Raw genomic sequence first — 17,527 nt, forward strand, 5'->3', positions numbered from 1 at the left:
AGCCAAAGACTTTCCTGACCTTGCATTTTCCTATGTTTGTCACCAGCACTGGTGCCACTGTGGCTTCTTGTAGCACTGCCAAACAGCAGCAACCTGAAATAAACTGGGTGAGGCTGTTATTCAGATCCTGTAGGCAAGGGTGAAAACATTTCAAAGAAACTAAGAAAATCACTCAATTTCATCTGAAAGCTCTGCAGATGGGAAAGGCAAACAGGCAGAAGGGAAAGAACTGGAAGAGTCAAAGGTAAGAAAAAGGATTTAATAAAAAGAGAAATGATGTAATAAGTAAGACAATAAAAAACATAGGAAAGATGGGAGAAATCTGGAGAAAATAGCTGAAATAGATCAACTTCCCAGCTCTTCCCAGAAGTAGCGTACTTTGTTATACAGAGTAAAATAACAATTGAAGTGGAATCCCATTGCAATATGACTCAACCACTCAGTAATCCCTAAAGACAACATGAACAAAAGAACAGGTGTGAAACTACTAAAGAACATTGCTGAGAATTCATGTGTCTAATCAATGTTTGCAATCCAAGAGATTATAAAAGCATTGGAGCAGCAGATGACCTCAGGCAAAAGCTGGGAAGTCCTTGCACCGTGCCATTTCCCAGTACTGGAGTCCTAGATCCTCTGCACACCTCAGAGCACTCTCAGCAGCCACAGGCACAAGGCTTAAGATAATTTCAAACAGCAAGGTCAAGATGATATGCCTTTTAAAAGCACTCTCATCTCTGCTGGATAGGAAAACTCCATCCCACATAACATATGAGGAAAGTCAGGACACTGTAGACCTGGTTTATCAACTGGACCTGAAACTGGCAGGAATGCAACACATTTTGGTCTAGAGAGAATGAGCCTGCCCGTCTCATTTTCTCACTTTAAGAGTCATGAACCTATTGGATCCTTATTAAAAACTTCCATAAACTTCACTGCAGTCAACTACTGCCTTTGAATACTGAGACCAACACCAAGGCACCATCTGTGAATTACTGCAGCAACAATTAAACCTATACAAAACTGTAGGCAGCCACATGTTGAATTACTAACAGTCAAAATGTTTAAGTGCTGAGTATTTTAGAGAAGGGAATATCAGCTGCACATAGAAGAGGTCTTAAAGTGAGCCAAGATTAAGCCAATCTAAAAGAGACTGATCTTAAAGTCAGTTGTAACCTAAGCACAACCACAAAAATGCCTCAACACTATCTGGCAGTCAGAAATCACTCAAGACTGAAGTGTCCTAGCTTGTAAAGACCACAGTAATAAGGTCACAGACAATTCCTTTGCTCTCCAGGGAAGCACCTTATTATTTTCCAGAAATTCCTAGACCACCCACTCAAAAACAACTACTTTGTTTTTGAGTAGTTGGTCTAGGAATTTCTGGAAAAAATATGCCTTTCCTCCCGTCCCTTATATTGCTCCATGTTTTTATTTTCTCTTCCCCATCTCTTTTCCTCTCCACCCCCTTTCTTGCTTCCTCCTATTCTTTCCCTCTTCTCTGCTTACAAGAATTGATGAATTAATGCACTCTGTGCTGTCTCCACACTAGCAGTAAATCAGTAAGGAGCATTTTGAAGCTTTGACATACCACAAGCTTTTTCCTTCTCCACAGTGACTCTCTCAGAAAAGTAAGAGCTGTGTTTACACAAAGTCCAAATAACACCAAGTTTGAGCTCTGTAAGAGCTTTCTTTCTGGGGAGGAAGAGAAAAGCCTTAGAAACTTAAAGCTAGAAACCACATTTAAAGTTATGCAAAGTTATTGTGAAACTGAAAATATGAGCAAGGGGAATGGAACCCTATTTCTGAGACACCTGCACTACATCTCAAAAGGAAATCAAACCCGTTCTTTTACTTGCAACTATGACAAAGCGCATGCTTAGGGTATGCTGTGTTTCCATTGCGCTTTGCAAGTCTCAGATGAGAAACAAAGTACATGGGATTGAAAAACCCACCACAAACCCTCTCGAGGTGTCACTTGCATACTAACAGTGGAGCTCAGGTTTGAACAACAGCTCCCAGGTTAGTTGCAAGACAACATATCTAAGCATCATCCATTCCTACGCTAGATCTGAAATGCAAAGCAGATATGCTGCTGGCTGAAACCAGCATTCAGAGTGGGGTGAAGTCTGGTTAACTTCCCTGTAGCTCTTTGTTCTTTTGACTCAGTAACAATTACAAAATTCCGGGTATATATTAGAGCCAGCATCTTTCACAGCTCTCAGTGTGGCCAAGTTCCAGGTCTCATGTCCCAGATCTACCCCTCAGAGATTAGGGCAAAGGCTTCCCTTCTTCTGAAGGGTTATCTTGCACAAACAGTATTAAGAGGAAGAAGAACCAAGAGAGCACATTTAAACAATAAGAGTAGAAAGAATGTATTGCCAAACGACAGGAAAAGAGAAAGATTCTTCATGGAGTAAATCTTTATTAGATGTGTTTTGTGTAATCATTACAATCACATGGAAAGTTACTTTTACTTTTTCCAAAACTATGCCTAAAACCAGGAACTCTAGCAAAAAGTCAGACAGCTTCTCTCCCAAACCACCAGCTTCTGTTATACCATTTCACGCTGTGAATTAGATGACATGGTATACACACTCATTCACCATGCTGGTGTGACACACAGGACTAAACATAAGGAAAAACTTAGAATAGGATTTAGATCACCCAAGATAGTTATGCTACTGCTGGTGCCTAAAGAAGATTTTCAGATAACTGCCTACACTGTTTATTCAGAGAGAGGAAGGAAAGTGATTATGAAGACCTTCAGAGGAAGACTGTTTCTAAAACCAGGCACCTCAGCCGAAGGGAAAAAACCTACCCAAACAGGAAAAAAACCCCAAACCACTACACATGCTGTAAGAATTCTGTCTGTCCCCTAATAATAAACCAAATGGCTTGAGTTATGCAGTGGGCTGAATTACGTATCAGTACATTTCCCCGCCTCTCCCTATGTCAGAAAAAACTGACATAGCCTGCTCAGTACATCCTGCAGACAGGATCTAGTCTGATCAACATGAGCTGCTACTCTTTTTCATACTAGTAGTCCTAAATTTTGAAAAAAAGAGAACAAAATATTTTTATTATTATTCGTATCATCTGATGCTTTACATGATAAAAATTACAACTATAAGCTAGGACATTTTACAACAAATCTCTGGCCTGACAAACTTGATGATTCTGGATTCAAATCTCTCTTTTTGCATGGTTCAGATCCAATTGATTATTCCCCATCGTTCCCCTAGAAGTTTTGTCTTTTTATCTCCTATTCTAATTTCCTCCTGCTTGAAGCAGCCTGCCCTCTTCCCATCATATCTTCTATAGCACAATCCAGTTCTTCAATCTCACTTTTCTACTAGGCAACCATCTGCTCCTTTCCTCTCTGGGAAAGGGGCATTTTGCCTCTAATCATGGCATTACAAAACTTAATTATATTTTGGTCTATGATAATATCTCAGCCATGCTAGATTAATGAATATAGGTGGAGTTTATTTCCAAGTTTCATCCCACAAATCAAAAATCCCATGTTCCCATCTAGGATTTCCATATCTTTGTGTGACACTCGGCCCATGCATGTGCACGAGTAGGTCACTCACTCGGGCCAGGGAACTTGAAGACAGATGTTTAATACACAACAGTGCTTGGATTAGGGAAAGATGCTTATTTTCTCTCCCTCTTCTAAGTGATGGTCTGTTAAGTCATTTAGCACAGGGCTTGCAAGACCTTCAATGAACACAGTCAAGGGAAAGTTCTTATGCCAGTGTGAACCACTAAGATTGCATGCACCAAAAAAAACAAAAACAAAAAAACAAAAAACAAAAAAAAAAAAAAAAACAAAACCCCCCTACCCAAAAAAAAAAAAAAAAAACCAAAAAAACCCCCCCCCCAAAAAAAAACCAAAAAAAACCCCCCCCAAAAAAAACCAAAAAAAACCCCAAACAAACAAACGAACAAAATACCCACAAAAACCTGCTAATTAGAACATCACCTGAGTTATAAGGAACAACTGATAATCTCTTCTGTCCCAAACTTACTACATAACTGAACAGCTCACGCAGCTTAGTCAGACAGACACATCAGCTGGTACCTACCACACCACATGGCTGAGCAGAGGAGCGGGGGATGAGTAGTGTATTAGCTGCCTGAGTACATTTTTTCCTGCACTTTTCCCCCTGCAGAGAATCAGCATGTAACAGTATTCTCAGAGGTATATTATATTAGCCTCAACACCAGCCGCAGCTCTTACATCCTTCCCAGTAATATTACTGTTGCACAGTAATGCTTCCAGCTTTGTTGCTGTTCATTCCTCCCTTCCCATCTTAAAACATTTGCAGTACAACACACATATGTAACCCTTGTTTACTGCAGAAAGCAGCAGCACATGGCACAGACCGTGCCTAACACAACCACACAGGCAGAGATATCAAAACTGAAGTACAGAGGGCACGTAGAGGTAACTGAAAGTGTACCAGGGAAGGAACAAAGAGCACAGAATCACCACAGTGATGGAAAAGCTCCTTTCAGGACCCCCCTTGGCTAGGTAACAAATAGAGTAAGTTACAGACCACTTCATTTTGGGAACTCATGGAGAGAAATGCTATTGGCATTTCCTCCGTACCACCTTGTACACTTGAGGACAGCTCAAAAATCAGTAGGTGTTGGTCTCTGCTTTATTACTTCTAGTTTACATTTAGTTTTCTCCTTTCACTCATGAATAATTGTAGTAAATTACAATTAAAAATTAAATTTTGGCACTTGACCTATAGCTTCCTTCCTCATTTACAACAAAATGTAAGGAACAAGCTACTGGAAGTTCTACAGTGGCAAATCAATTTCCCTACCAATTAATTCATTTAGTAAGAACAAGAGCCAGAAAGCAGAAAGTGATGCACAAAAGGTTCCACCTGAATATGAGGAAGAACTTCTTTATTGTGGAGGTAACTGCACAGGAATAGGTTTCCTAGAGCGGTTGTAGAGTCTCCCTCACTGAAGAAATTTTTTTTCAGACAGATGTCCAAGGTAAAAGGCTTGACATAGATATTTTACATAGGGGGAGCATGTTTTCAAAGAACTATTAACCTTTTCCTGGATCTTGTTTTTGCGGGACAAGCTTTAGTTACCTTTTTAGTTACCTTTTAGGTAATGGACATAGGCTGATCATTTGTACCTGTGGAAGGAGCTCATTTTATGAAATGGCTTAGGAAATACATTGTTTACATAAATGCTTTAAATAAAAGTGCTGTAGATTTGGCATGCAGTGAATATAACAGCCCACTCAAGAGAGGAACTGCCTGCTACCATTTTGTATCATCTCCTAGCACACCTAGACTATTATTAACCCCTTCCCCAAATTAACATAGATGCTGCAACTGGTCCTGGTGTTCAGGATACACCCCATGCTGAACATCTATTGGAGCATTTTTGGGTTTTTTTACCTGTACAAACCACCTGCATCCTGCCCAATCTGTAACTTTCATGTGCCCATGCACATGGGCATGAAAGATGCTGCAACAACAGCCCTCACTGCACATCTCGTGGTTCATAGTGCTGACCTGCTTACTAGCAGAAAGCACACTGGGCATGGGATAGAAAACACCTACTTACTCTTCAGTTTCCCAGCAGAAAGATCTGGTTTGCTGCATAAAGCAACTGAAATTTGCATAGACTTATTCTGGCAAGGAGAAAAGCATTTTTAGAGCAGCTTAAGCTTGTGGCTGTTACTCTACGGGTTTATAAAGAAAAGTTTTAAAAACAAAAAAAACAAACTAAGAGCTTTTTCAGTGAGTCCTGATGGTTTTTAGAAGTGAAAAATATCAGAATTAAGCAATTTTATTTCCTGAAGAAAGAAATAAAATACAGCAATTATACTTACATTTAAAGAATTTACATATATAACATATTCTCTAAGCCACCTCATAAAATGAGCTCCTTCCACAGGTACAAATGATAAGCCTATGTCCATTACCTAAAAGGTAACTAAAAGGGTAACTAAAGCTTGTCCCACAAAAACAAGATCCAGGAAAAGGCTAATAGTTCTTTGAAAACATGCTTCTAATACGTAAAATATCTATGCCAAGCCTTTTACCTTGGACATCAGTTACATCTGAAAAAAACCTTTTCAGGAGCTTGACATATATGGGTACTCAGAGAAGCCCCAAAGAGTTTATTAACAGAAATCAACTGCAAATTCCTCTGCAGGAAAAAGATTCTCTTATGTTTGCAAGGTGCACAATGCAGTGGGCCAGAGGTTACAGAAGGCTGCATCAATACAAACAAGCTGTAAGACAATTCAACTAATTTCAGTAGCCTTGGTGCTAAATTCTCTGCATCAGAAAACATAAGTAGCTAAATTTAGTGAGCAACCATTTTCTGCAGAGCTGTTTGGGTGTCAGGAATTATCCTGATAACATTATTTGAGCAGTTCTGATTCCTTTGCATGCAGCCCAAAAAAAGCAGACCAGTCAAGTCAAGTCAACACTGAAATAAGCAATAAAAGAAAAAGCCTTTATTCTTGAAAAAGTTATGACTAAAAGGCTGAATCAAAAAAATGGTAGTCAAAGATACTCTACACTTCCCAGAGGTCGAGTGTACATTTCAGATAGTAGGAAACTTTCCAAGTTCAACTCATGCTTTCCCAAACCAAACAAGACACAAACCACAGAAGCCTGCCATTCTTCCAGCTGCTGGGAAGATCACAGATGAGGTTGCTCATTATGGTCCCAACCATGTGTACCATGGTACACACACCACCACCCACCTCTTCAAACATACCTCTCTATTTAAAGGGAATCCATTGTACTAATTTTTTTTTCTTTTAAGTTCTGTAGTTGTTAGTTTTTCCTATTTACTTTGATGGTCATCATAGTGTTTTATGTTTGGGATGTTGTGGGGAAAAAAAAAAAAAACCACCAGCAGTCTGACATACCAGTTTAAAATAGACCTTTGAAAAGAAATTCTTGCAGGGGTTCTAAACCAAACAGCATGGATTACATTCCACTGTTTAAAATTAGGTTTTGTGGTTGGTTTTTAGATATTCCTAGGAAAAAACTCAATCTGATTGCCCTTTCTTGGCTGAAGTTATTGCACCTAGTAATCAAGAAGGCCAATAATAGAAATTTCATTTTAAATATGGCTATTAATGTTCTTAAATATAGTCTACTATATGACTGAGCTGAGTCACAGGCATTAAGTCATTCTCCAGGTTTTTTGTTTGCCCTTTTTATTTTTAATCAAAGGACAGTAAATGCTTGACTAGGGCTTAAAAGTTTGACATGTTACTGGAATTAAATAGTTTGTCAATATTAAAACTATGCGGAAAAAAAGCTTTCAGGAAGGAACTAAACCTGGAACGTCTTTGAATTCCTATTGCATGTTTAATGACAAGAACCCACCACCAAAGAACAGCTAGTTAACTCAAAGGCATCCAACATTTCTTTTCTGAAATCCTTGAGCAACCTACATTGTCTACTAACAGAGTATTTTGTCCTAGTTAATTGGCAAAGGCAGCTCTTGAGTTTCTTTCCAGCAGGAAACCAATTAAACAGATTCAAGAGCAAAACAGTGCTACTTTAAAAAACAAACAAGAGGGAGGAGCACAGGAGGTGGCTGCTTCTCCAAGAGTGTTGGAACAAGGCATTCCTTAAAAACTGGAGACACACAGCAGCACATCTCCTTTACACTGGTGAGAACAGATGGGAGCAAGAGCATCACAACTTGAAGCAAGGTACTTGGTGGGCTTCAGAACTCACTTAGCTGGGAAAGGGTAGAGCAGAGCAGTGTAGGAAGACCCCATAAAGCAACAGAATAAATTCGTGTGGTTTTTTTTTCAGCCACACCAAATTCTGTTCTAGATGGAGAATAGGGAGGATTTAGCATCAGACATAGTGGGCCAGCTGTAAGCCAAGGCAGTGCTATATAAACTCTAAACATGTGCAGTCTAATAGCTGAAGTCATGCAGTTGAGTTAATGAGGAGTTTGGGAATATGACATGACAAAACAACTAGACCAGTAACTACCAGCATGTTCATAATCTGTCTGTACTTGAAAAGAACAAAAAAACCCACACCCCACTGAAGAAGGCCCATGGGAAACAGTGAAAATGAGAAGGATATGCAGGAATCATCCAAATATTATATTTAAAAACATATAAAGCAAAATCTGATGACATGGGGCTTCTAACCATGTGGTTGTTATAAATTAATAAAAGTAATCAACCATTTGTGAAAATAGCTAATAAAGATTTAAAAAGTATTTTAAAATAATTGAAGCCCTACAAAAGGAACCAGTTATGGACACAGAAAAACAGCACTAGAGTAGGAAGAGGATGTACAATACCTGCAAGTGACCTGAAATAACCAGCAGGTCTAGGTTCTTGCAAAGCCAGCAGTGGTCAGAGAGTTAGCAGATGGAAAAAAGCAGGCAAAGTGGTATGTAGTGCATAAGACAATATAATTATCCTGTGACACAGACAGTTTGTGCTCTCTCTTGCCTTCCCAACTAATACTCAAAATGGAACATTTTCTTCTGTGGAGACTGGTTTTGCTGTTTGGTTAAAGAAAGCAGTGTTGAAAAGTAGCTGTTGGGCTTGGAACAGCAAGCACTGAGGTTTGAGAGGGCTCCCAAGTGCTTGGAGAAGTTCTTTCCACAGGCCCTGAGAAACCCAGCTTGCCTGTGCAGCTCAGCTTATGCCTGACAGACCAGCCACCAGCTCGCTTCCTCCCCAGTCCCAAACTCAAGGCTTGATAGAAATGGGAACCAGCACTTCAATTCATAACAGAGACATTAAAAAGACTGCTAAATAATATGGCAAGCTGTAAAGGAAAGGGATGAAGGGGGCAGTTTCCCTCCCTAGGATCCAGATCTCTCTAGCAGCTTCATTCCCATTAGCAGGTCTTCTGCAGCATTACTTCAAGCCAACCTGCAAATTTTATAAAAAAGTGGAACTGGATTGACATACGCAAAATGCAAGCCAGAAGAAAGCAGGGAGAGCTGAATTTGTAACTGCTGGGGATAGGAGGAAGATTTAGTAATACTAACATGACAGGAAACACAGAAAAAGCTATCAATCCTTGTTAGGCTCAATAATGAAAAGGAGAATGGAAAACTGATCAGAGAAAATCAGAGGCTCCACTTTAATGTCTGAATCTAGGGACAAGAAAATTTCTCAAGGACTGCAGTAATAGAGTTGTGTACATTGCATTAAAAAAATAGAAAAAGTGGAAGAAAGCTTGTGAAAGCTAAGAACTGACTGTTATGCAGGAATGAGATTCTTTTGCACAAGACAAAAAATTGCTGCATGGTGTGCAGTGGTTGCCTAACTTTATAAAGGTCAAAATACACAGAGCAGACAAGTGTTGACTTGTGCCTCCTTCCCTGCTTCATACATTGCCAGTACATTCCAGCACATTTAATACTTTGTAAATTCACTGTAGTCAGTGCCCTCTATTTCCTTTCTCACACACTGAGCAGGAGAAAATGAACCATCCTAATGCCACTAACTCTTGCAATCCTCTTTTAACAGAAAGTTGATTAATTTTACAGAACCTGCAACAAACTACAAAAAGCCAAAGCTACATATACATTGCAACCATATAAAAAGCAAACATTCACAGTCAGACTTAATTCTACAAACTTCAAAAGAGCTGAGAAATAATTCCTAATCAGGTTTTGGTATATGATACAACCCCAAAACATTGCTATGTTAGAAGCTAATACTGTTTGGTTTTTTTTTTTGGTTGTGTTTTTTTGTTTTTTTTTTTTTTTTTAAAAAAACAGCCTGCAACAGCAAAACAACAAAAATACAGAATAACCAAAAGACCTTTAACATTTGAAACAAAGCCTCAGAAATGCAATCTACAGCTATTTATTTCAATAGGATGCCAAGTTCTTCTGCAGCACCAGAGGGGCACTCAAAACTAAGAATTAAAAAACATGAAGGCTGAGAAGACTGTGCCTGGTCAGAACCCCTTCCATGCTGATCTGAGCTAGCCCCAGAACCAAACATATAAACAACCAAGTAAACAAAGAAATGGTTCTAGAATGAGCAGATATAATTTACTTTTAAAAACTTTGCATACTGATGAATATTTCCATCTTCAAACCCTTCTTTATTAGAGGGAAAGATTTTTTGTGACTAAAGCAAATAAATACATTTAGGTTTTCATATTGTTTCAGGAACTATAATAAAAATATATTTTACTTTGTTGCTGACATCACAGAATGAGTTTGTCATTTCAACTTTTGTGGACAGATATTTACATCTTCATTAAATTTTATTTTAGATACCAGTTTCTTGTGTTGGACTGAGCCAAGTGGTGCCTTTGCCTGCTGCTATAAGACATAACATGGTAATGATGATTATGATAATAATTCAAATTATTACTGTATCACTAGAACTTGATCACTCACTTGTCACTAAATTATAGTACAATGATTCAGTTTATATAGGTCTCAACTGCCATTAAGGTTGCAGACAGTTACTTAGAAAACATCTTTATATGAAGTAAAGCCAAAATATTGTGATTGTTTCCTTCCACAGTGAAATGAAATATTAGACCTATTTTTAGGTTATAAACAATGAGACAAATTATCAACTCTAATAGAAAATCTGACAATTTCAAGCCAACATTAGATCATTAGAGATGAATTCTGCATTTTACTGGCAAACTCTGACTTTCCCCATCTGCTGTCTTCTCTCCCTACTAATGAGCAGGAGCAAGCTATGAAAGCTTGTCTAAAGATGACAAGAGCACAGGCCTCTCTAGATGCTTAGGAAAGATCAATGAGCTGTCCCCCTACGTTCAGTACCACACAGACAAGAGTGGCAGGGTCTTGCCTGCCAAACGAGGAAAATCAGAGGGCAATGCTTCTCTGCTTTATATTAATCATCTGAGCTATGAATGGTATGTTCTTGTTCTTTACACAAATACCTCATGATCATCTGTATGCCACAAATATTTTCCAATACAGATCTCTGCCAGGACATGCTCCATTTCAGCAATCCCTTAGAGCCATTTCAGTGAAACACGGTTAAAAGACAGGAGAAAGATTCAAGACCTCAAGGCACATTTTAAATGTGTTATGTTCACAAGATGTCAGAGCTGCCCTCACACTGATTGAAGGCCCAGAAAGAGCATAGAAGTTCACAGTTGTTTGACTTTTGCCAGAACATATCTCATAACTCAGCTTAGGTTTCCACTTGTCAGAGAAAGTGGAAGAAAAAGGGGTGACCAGTTATGCATACTTTTCCAAAACAATGGACAACAGCTCCCGAGAGTACATTACACACGTTTTTCCCCTCATGTTTCAGAAAACGGGATATATGGTGCTTGGAGAAGTTTGAGGATCTTTAGAGGCACCTCAGCAGAAAACTAAAACAGCGAGGTGAGAACAGACCAAGCTGCACTGCTGAAAGAACCCAGTGGTGAATGGGTGCAGAAGCAGACTACTGTGCCTGAAGGCATGGGACTCCAGGAGAGCTGAAGGAAGGGAGAGAGAGGCTGAGGGACCTTGACTCATTTAGCTTCCCACGTGGAAATAAAGAAGAGATATGGTCACTCCCTCAATACCCATGATGCAGGGTAAAGTACATCACTTAAGGGGAAATGAATTATTTCAAGAAACCATGGACCCCCAAGGACAGACATGTATAAACTTGGTATTTCCCACATCTTATAAGGATTTTCTTCAAGTTTCTAAGTATCAGAAATGAATTATATGTTTCCAGCATAGCTTTCTAAAAGCAGGGAAAATGCTGATTTTAAGCTAAAAGTTTACAAAAGAAAGTAACCATAGCACTGTGAGAGACAAAAAAAAAATAAAATCTGCTTCTTTGTGTTTAAATTTTAACTCAAACAGTTAAATTAAAGAAGAAAACAAAACTGTAGATTTATTTTTTTTTTAACTTCAACTTTTTTTTAAAGCCAGGGATATGAAAGACAGTATCAGACATTTTGGCTTTAAAATAAATGTTCTCTCTTCATCCCCCCTCCCATTTAGATTTTCTGCTTGTAAAAAATGTGAAAATATAGACTTTCCCATTTAGCACAAAAAAATGGAGCAGAAAAAGAAGCCCAGATAAAAATAAATCAACCTGCTATATAATTAAGAAGTACTTCTTTATATGAAGATACATTACTCCAGCAGAACATACATATTTGTTACATTAAATCTTCAATACTTAAATATAAGCCAATGAGGGTATGATTGTTTTCATGAGAGGTTTTTCCTGTAATCAAAAGGAGTCAAGTAAGAACACCACTACACTTCAATAACCAAGCCAAGAACAGGACTTTCAAAGAAAAAGAGGGAAAAAAATTGTAGTCTAGTCAGTAAGTATATGACAACTTAGTACAATTTCCAGAAAATGAATGAGTGCAAAAGCAGCATTGCTTGGAAAAATGGAAAGCTACCAACAGCATGTCACAAGATCAGGCAAATAAAAAAATCTAGAAATGTCATTATTTCTGCATGTAGCCATATATTAGAGCAAGCATAATGCAGAACTTGCAGCTCTAGTGATATTTGCAGGATGACCTTTTCCAAATCACAGAGAAATAGATAGGTTTTCATTATTTAAACACAAGTTCTGCTGCCTTCTAAAAGATCTGAAGATAAGTATGTTCTATGTTTTTTATTTGACTGGAGATACATTTACCAACTATATCAATAATTTGCTATGGAGTACTTACAGAACTGCAACTATCTCAGAAAGGAAATTGTTTTATTATTTCACTCCCTTATTTGGAGTGGAAGCATATGGAGTACACAGGAAATAGAATTATTAAATCAAACACCATATACAAAAACACAACAGGCTCTGTTACAGAGATGAAGATGTATGTTTATATGTGTTTTATACATGTGTGTATATATACACAGATATATATGTTATGTTATGTAGAGATTTAAAAATGAAAGCCTTGTGAGCCCATTTTAGGTGGTACCATTAAACTGTGCTTTGAGGATTGCTATCAAACAAATCTGTGACTTGGATTTTGCTAGGAAGCTAATTAGAATGTAGATTTGGTTGTTCTCCTACAGGAAATTTCTCAGGTAAATGAACCAATCCTTTTCATGTTAGAGCTCCATAATTAAAAGCAAACTTTGACAAATTCCCTCCTCTTATACTACCCCAGGCTATGTGGCTTTCTCTTTTATGAGGAACCACAAGTGCAATTCCAAAGACTGTAAAACCCATCTTGCAGGCATATTTTTCCCCTCCCACGGCTTCTGTTGGCATCAGAGTCCTATGAAAGCGTGGCAGCATTGAGAATTGCATCTGTCTGTGCCCCAGCCAAGTGTTATCAAGGCAAACACCTACCACAACAATCTCTCCTTTGTCAGTCACAGGGATCTCATGAGAAAGCACCAACCAGTTTATGATTTTGGTAGTGTTAGACAAGTCTGAAAGACAAAAGATAAGGGTCACACTTTATTTCAACTGACTGTATAAAACCAGAACTAAGAGTTTCATTTCGCCAAGCAGTTTTAAGAACTGTGTGATAGCATAGTCTTGGCAGACAAATTTCATAGTGAACTTGGCAGTGCAAGGTTAACAGCTGGACTTGATGATCTTAAGAGGTCTTTTTCAACTAAACAATTTTATGATTCTATGAATTCAGAAAACAGCAATTGGCAGAGTCCTACTTTCACTGCAAGCTATTTCTCTTTTTTCAGATTTATCCAATAGTGTTTCTTCTCAGAAATAAAGCATCAGCTGAGTTTCTTTCCAATGAATACTCATAAAATGTATTTACTCAAACTGAGCATGCAGATTTTAAACATAAAACCTGACTTTTGCTTCCAAATATATATTAAAAAAATGCAGCTAGGAATAGGTTTATAGCCAAATACACCAAATTCTCATCTTCCTTATTCATCTTAAGTTTTAAACAACATGCTATTTAAAAATATTTGTAATTATTGAAGTATGCCTTAACATTTAAAATTCCAAAAAGCAAGCATTTAATTCCTGCATTCGCATCCTCCACTGATTCCCATTTAGAGGGAGATGTGATATAGGAAAAAATATCTACCATACTTCTAGAAAAAACAAACAGTAATTACTGTTACTCAGGCAACCAACATTCAAGAAAAGCTCAGATATATGTACTCCAAAATTCTAGGCTACTGATCAGTTATTCAACCAACAGCTGTGTCACCAAAACAAGGTTCCCCCCCATCACTTCTTCCACATCCTCCTGACTTCAATCTTGCTTGAAAATTAGGAAAACTGACAAAAATTGTTATTGTCCTCTTCCTAAATTATCTTGACCTTTCAGGAGAAAAATCAAAATCTATTTTCATTATGGTATATCTACTTGTAAAATAAGAAAACTGTTTCCTGTACCTTGGGGTCAGAAGGTCCATGGGATGTATCAGATTGTTAACCTGAACTCCACAAATTATTACACATTTTCCAAGTACCTGGACAGCAAGATAAATAGCTTTCACATGCACAACAAGTACTGCCTGGGCATACAACCTGGCTTGGACTGGAAACCTCCAGAGATTCTCCAGTTTCTCTAATGGCAGGAAGGGCAATTTACTGGTTTGAAGAGCTGTAACTGATCACCTTTCCATTTAACTCTTCTGACAGTGTTTCTAGTCGTGCTTATCACTCTCTAAATGGGAGGAGGAAAAAAAAAACTTTAAAATGAAAGTAAAAGAATTGAGTACAACACACTTTCTTGTCAAGGTAGTTAAGATGTTCAGTCTCTTGTACAGTTAGGGTATGGGTAGTGTTTAAGCTGCTTTCAAACTCATTTCCTAAAAGCTCTACCACAGATGTTCTTCATCTCCTCTGCCATCTTTCCTTCTTGTCAGCACACAACTTGTCCTGGGCCAGCACTCTTAGTCATTGCATCAGCTTGATCTGATTTATGCATCTCCTAATCTTCTAATCTCTTTCTTCCTCTTAAAACCTTTCCCTTGCCAGCACCTTGCTCAGCACTTCACTAACCGCTCAACCAGCGCTGCCTTCCTGGGTCCCTCTCCCAGTTCTGTCTTGGAAAAGGCAGGAGGTATCCTGAGGAAACAAATAGTTCTTTATCGGCAGTGTTTGTCACTCCTCCTGTTTGCTCCTGGGCAATCTCTTCCAACCACAAAAATTCAGTTTATCCTCTCTAGAGAAGGATCTCACAAATTTAACTCCTACTCCAAATCTCTCTCCCTCTCTCCTCATCCAAAGTGGAAGTTTCAACCCTTCTCTCTGCCATTTCATTGGAGTTATCCAGCTATTAGGTTTAGCTCTACACAGATGGACAAACCACTTATCTCTCCTCCCATACAAACTTTCCCAAGAGGATCTTACTGAATAGGCAGCATTCTGCCAGTCCCCCAGCTTGCACACTGATCATTATATTCAACAAGAAGTTTATGTCTGAATCCTGTAGAAATAACATGCATATAATGTACATCAAATCCAGTCTTTTTTCTGGTCTCTTAGACAACTAAAATGGTTATCCTGATTTATAAAATTATATCCTTTTATCCTGAAAGATCTTCCTCCTTTTCTCAGGCTTCAACCAAGTGAATCCAACTTCAAGAATATCTGGAAGGACATAAGCAATGGTCATCTCCTGCACATGCCACTGGGCTATTTTAACTCTTTCATTGCTATTTAACTAATGTAAACTCCCTCCCCAAATGCTTTTCCCATAACTTTAATAACCTTCTCAGTCTTCTCAACCTTTTCTCTTAATCATTTTTTACTAGTGTTTTATCATCCATCAGCAACAAAACAATTTATCTCACAAATGTTGTCTGACTAATCAATCCATTTAACAGTTTTAGACATTTGTCTTTGGATGACATGAAGTCTATATTAAAAATATCTGGACAGGAATCCAGTAACTAATAAAAATGCAGGTGGAAAAAAAAGCAGCTGCTCACACTCCACCCTTTGCATATTACATCACTTCCAGGAATTTTTTTCACTACTAATAATTATCGTGGCTCTTTCTGTACGACGCAAAGGCTTTCAAAAGACCTTTTAAAGATGTAAAAACTAGGATCTGAAACAGAATTTGAGTGCTACTGGCATTAATAATACCTCTACTATGCCAGGAGAAAAATGCTTGTTTTATAAATCCCATCAACCAAGGATTAAATTAGCCCTCTCTTCCTATAATGGTGCACTGATACCTTAAGAGTTCTGTGTCCAGCTTGATCCCTACACTTTAGCAGAGGTGATGTTTTCCAGGATGCAATACCTCATGCTTCATGTCTGGAAAACTTTTCACCAAGAAACCTGAACAGCTACATCCTGTATACATACCTTTGGTTTTACTCATCAAAAAAAAAATCAATCATTCTTTACTTATTATTACAATCTGGTAAACAGCATAATTGGATTTTTTTTAAGCTTCTGTCTTAGAAATGAAAATGTTAAATGGTGTCTTGCCTAGGGCCAGTCCTGGAATATCTTGATTCTCAGTTTATTTCCCACAGATACCTATCTACTTGTTTATATTTTACAGTTGGCTGCTGCCCCATTCACCTAGCAGGCTTTTGCTGATGTGCTGTAATGGTTTTCCCAGCAAGAAAGCTGCATTGTACAGAGCGACAATCTGACAGGCAGAAGAATTAAGAAACCTGTGTCAGTCTCAGCACAGGACCAGTGGCAGATGTGGAAAGAAAGGCTGTGGGATCTACTCTATAATTGTGTGACAGTCCATCATCTGTTTTTTGTGTCAGCCAAGAGTAGCCAGGAGGCACAAATGGCTGTGAACTCATCTCTCTCCACTTCATCCTGTCAGAGCTCATGATGCAGCTCACAGCCCGGCAGCCACAGGGTCCAAGGACAAATGCTGAAGGGCAAATAGGAAAGAGAATGAGGTTTGACAGGTTATATGCACAAGAAGGAATTTCAGCTTTGTATTCTCACTTTACTTATAGTGGTGACAACTTGTGATTATGCAAAACATGTCCGTAACCAGCCTCCTTAGCTTTGTCAGGAGACAGCATTTCATACAGTCCTACACTGTCAGCCCTACTCTCGGGAGAAGGGACACGGGGTGAAAGATGAGATCCCTCAGCAGTGCCAGCTCCCACAGCAGCCAGGGGCACAACACATTGGTCAGAGGGAAATTCTGCCGTGCCAGGTACTTACAGGCCACAAACAAATTGAAGCCCTGTGCCAAGGAGACACAGAGTTACCTCCTGGAAACTTAGGCAAAATGTAAGTGTACAGCTTAGAGCACAGAGAAGCACTTAGAAGCACTTATGAACTCTGGGTAAAGCTCCTTGCTGCACAGTGCCAGCTTAAGTATGCTGTTGCTCAAGCCAGGAGATGAAATTCCCGTGGATTCCCTGAAGCAGAGTAAGAAGCTACCCACCTGCCACAGTCCTTCCCCTCCTTCCCTCTGGTTTCCATATCCCACACCATTTTCTCTTGAAAAGTGCTATTCAGGTTACCATGGCTGAACAGATATGTGACTGGCTGGTTCCCAACTGAGGTGCTTTTCATCAGATCAGATGTGGGAAGCTCTTTAAAGGCTTTTTAGAGAAAGCAGCTACATGATTTCAT

General features: G+C 38.7%; 1 protein-coding gene across 7 annotated transcripts in view; it reads right to left on the bottom strand.

Annotated features, from left to right (window-relative positions):
- Nucleotides 1–17,527, bottom strand: part of RNF144A (ring finger protein 144A) — a 62,768-nt gene that overhangs the window by 34,533 nt on the left and 10,708 nt on the right. For 3 of the 7 annotated variants that reach the window (XM_066314839.1, XM_066314841.1, XM_066314842.1), the window contains one exon: nucleotides 13,319–13,401. The exons of 2 other annotated variants lie outside the window; for them this stretch is intronic. The gene's annotated coding sequence lies outside the window, so the exon portion shown is untranslated. Of the gene's footprint in view, nucleotides 1–1,588; nucleotides 1,693–13,318; nucleotides 13,402–14,959; nucleotides 14,979–17,527 lie in introns of those variants that run through there. 2 more of the 7 variants (XM_066314840.1, XM_066314843.1) reach the window with 2 other exon arrangements.

The sequence above is a fragment of the Sylvia atricapilla genome, chromosome 3 (genome assembly GCF_009819655.1).
Source record: "Sylvia atricapilla isolate bSylAtr1 chromosome 3, bSylAtr1.pri, whole genome shotgun sequence".
Classification (NCBI taxonomy): Eukaryota; Metazoa; Chordata; class Aves; order Passeriformes; family Sylviidae; genus Sylvia; species Sylvia atricapilla.